The sequence below is a fragment of the Arachis duranensis genome, chromosome 10, assembly GCF_000817695.3.
Source record: "Arachis duranensis cultivar V14167 chromosome 10, aradu.V14167.gnm2.J7QH, whole genome shotgun sequence".
NCBI classification, from domain to species: Eukaryota; Viridiplantae; Streptophyta; class Magnoliopsida; order Fabales; family Fabaceae; genus Arachis; species Arachis duranensis.
Genome location: NC_029781.3, coordinates 62,078,123 through 62,081,639, shown reverse-complemented (window position 1 = coordinate 62,081,639; position 3,517 = coordinate 62,078,123). Strand labels below are relative to the sequence as shown.

The 3,517-nt window shown below is 41.2% G+C and overlaps 1 non-coding gene across 1 annotated transcript; it reads left to right on the top strand.

The window, feature by feature from the left end:
- The first annotated feature begins 2,499 nt into the window (after window positions 1-2,499).
- On the top strand, window positions 2,500-2,607 carry LOC127743722 (small nucleolar RNA R71). The gene has a single exon (XR_008005105.1). It is a non-coding gene; the product is annotated as a small nucleolar RNA R71 (small nucleolar RNA).
- Window positions 2,608-3,517: the final 910 nt, after the last annotated feature.

Sequence of the window (3,517 nt, the reverse complement as noted above, 5' to 3'; positions counted from 1 at the left end):
GTAACCATCTAAAAAGCAATAATGTGATTTACCTGATAGGCGATCCAGCATTTGATCAATGAATGGAAGAGGGTAGTGATCCTTACGAGTAGCTTGGTTGAGACGCCTGTAATCAATGCAGACCCTCCAAGCATTCTGTACTCTGGTTGCTATGAGCTCTCCATGCTCATTCTTCACTGTAGTTACTCCAGACTTCTTGGGCACCACTTGTACTGGGCTCACCCATTCACTGTCTGAGATGGGGTAGATAATACCTGCCTCTAATAGTCTGGTCATTTCCTTCTTGACAACCTCTAAAATGGTGGGGTTCAATCTTCTTTGGGGTTGGCGAACAGGTCTTGCTCCTTCTTCTAAAAATATCATGTGCTCACAAACTTGAGGATTGATGCCTACTATGTCTGCTAAACTCCACCCAATTGCTTTCTTGTGCTTCCTTAGCACACTAAGTAACTGCTCTTCCTGTTCAGGAGTGAGGTCTTGTGCAATGATAACTGGAAACTTCCGCTGGTCCTCAAGGTAAGCATATTTGAGGTGTGGAGGGAGGGGTTTTAATTCCAACTTCTGGTCATGATCTGGCTCTGGATTATCTGGAACTGGTAGCAGTGGTAGAGTGCCTGTATTGTCCTCGGAATTCCCCACACTTGGACCTTGTCCTATGTACTTATCTTCAAACTTTTCCTGGTGAACTTCAGCTACGGTGTCATCTATGATGTCACACTGGAAGATAGAATGATCTTTTGGAGGGTTGTTTATGACTCCATTCAGATTGAAGATTACCATTCGGCCATCTATTTCAAAAGAGTATGTTCCTGAAAAAGCATCCAATTTGAATTTTGATGTCTTCAGGAATGGTCTCCCAAGTAGGATGGATGATGGCTTATCTGAGTCATTATGGGGCATCTCCAAGATATAAAAATCATTGGGGAATGTGAGCCCTTTAATGTTCACTAAAACATCTTCAGCAACTCCAGCCACTGTAATAATGCTTTTATCTGCTAACACAAAACGAGCTGCCGACCTTTTTAAGGGAGGGAGCCTCAAAACATCATATACAGATAAAGGCATTATACTAACACATGCTCCTAAATCACACATGCAATCATAAATTACTACACCACCAATAGTACAACTAACTATACAAGGACCTGGGTCACTACACTTTTCAGGTAAATTTCCCATTAAAGCAGATATAGAACTTCCTAAAGGAATAGTTTCTAATTCATTAATTTTGTCTTTATGTATGCACAAATTTTTTAGAAACTTTGTATATTTAGGTACCTGTTGAATGACATCAAAAAGGGGAACAGTTACCTCAACCTTTTTGAAGATTTCTACCATTTTGGGATCAGGTTCCAACTGCTTCCTGGGCTTCCTTGCAAGTTGTGGAAATGGAATAGGAATGGCGTCCTCTATAGTGTCCGCACCCCTTGGTGTTTCTTTCTGTAATTTGGCATCTTCATCTTCAACCATGTCTTGTATACTCTTTTCTTCTTCAACATCTTCTATTTCCACTACCTCTTCAGCTGAGGTGTGTTCAGATGGAGTGGGCTCTTCCTGTTTCCTCTCTTGCAATGTGGTTCCGGACCTTAGGGTGATGGCATTAATACCACCCTTTGGGTTGGGTAATAGTTGAGAGGGGAGTCCACCAGAGCTTGAGGACTGGTTGTTGGAGTTGTTCATTGATCCAATCTGTGAGACAAGGGCTTGCAAAGTAGAATTCAAACCATTCAGAGTAGAAGTAAGGTTGTTTTCCATGGCCTGTTATCTCTGATCAATGTCTTGTAGTAATTCATCATTAGGAGATGAAGAGGGGTAAGTGATCTGAAAGGTCTGCTGAGAAGCTTGAGGTTGTCTTAAATGAGGTGCTCTGTAGGACTGATTTTGATTCTGCTGCTTGAAATTGTTATTGTTATTCTACCTCTGATTTCCATTATTATCTCTGCCTCCTCTGTTATAATTGTCCCTTCAACCCTGGTTAGAATTGTCTCTCCAACCTTCGTTAGAGTTATCCTGCCATCCTTGGTTATAGTTGCCACCTTGATTGTACCCTTGATTGGGGCGGTCATGAAAGTTATGAGTGGCTATTACAGTGTTGTCTTCTGGTTGGAGTTGCAGACACTCATCGGTATAGTGACTGTAATCTGCACAGATTCTGTATACTCTTTGTGGAACCAACTGCTGGCTGTGCTGTGTTGGAGAAGGCTGAACTTGCTGAGGTTGTTGCTGATTCAGTTGCATCTGCTTCAGCAAGTTAGTCATTTCACATAAGCTCTGAGCTATAGTAGCAGTCTCTTTACTAGTGGATACCTCTGCAACAGCTCTTGACCGACTTTGTCTTTGCCTATGATTCCTAGTAGAGTCAGCTAAGTTGCTGCTCAATTGCCATGCTTCTTTCGTAGTCTTGTACTTTTTCATAGAACCATTGCTAGCACCTTCCAGTGTGGTCCTATCTTAAGATTTCAAACCCTGTGTAAAGTAACCGAGCAACACTATCTTGTCAATCATATGATGGGGGCATGCGTCTTGAAGATTATTAAAGCGTTCCAAGTATTCATAGAGGGTCTCAAATTCATCCTGAACGATTATAGACATGTCCTTCCTCAGCTTATCGGCAACTTCAGCCGGAAAGAATTTATCCAGAAACTCTCTCCTATGTGTATCCCAGTTGGAAACAGTTGTTATGGGTTAAGTGTAGTACCACTCTCTTGCCTTTCCCTCCAGAGAAAATGGGAAGGCTTTCAGCAGAATGGAGATTTCATTAGTGCCATCACGCTTAACAGTAGAACAAGCAGTCTGAAAATCCCTAAGATGCTTGATAGGCTCTTGAGTAGGTAAGCCATGAAACTTGGGCATCAAGTTGAGTAGTGAAGACTTTATTTCAAAATCTACAACTATTGCTGGGTAGTGTGCCTGGAATGGTTGGAGCGTAAAATCAGGGGCTCCTTCCTCCTAGATAGTGACTCTTCTAGGCGCTGCCATGTCACCTACACGTAAATGAACTGGATCAATAGAGAGGGAGCTTGTTTCTTCCTTAGATGACGGTTTAGGTTCGTCCTCAAAGAGGAGTCACCGACGCCTAGCTTGCCTTATACGTGAAAGAGTTTTTTCAATTTCAGGGTCAAATACCGGCAAGCTTGGATCAAGAAGTGAACGCGTCATTTAACGAAAGAAACGTACAGCTCATAGTGACAAAAAAATGCAAATAAATAAATTCTAATTAATAACTTTAGCACTCTATTGCAACTCTCCGACAACGGCGCCAAAAATTGATGCGGGCGAAAATTGGCGAATTAAAAAATTATTAAAATATATACGTTGCAAGTATAGTTCTTAACTCACCAGAAATCCACTTTTCAATTTAGAAAGGTATCACAGAAATTTAAAATTAAAATACTGGGAGTATGAATCCCAGGTCGTCTCCCAACGAGTTGCAGAAAAGTGTGCTATTTTATTAATCAGATGTTTTCAAAAAGGTTTGAGTTGGGTAAACAGGAAATAAAATTGGAGAATTTGAATA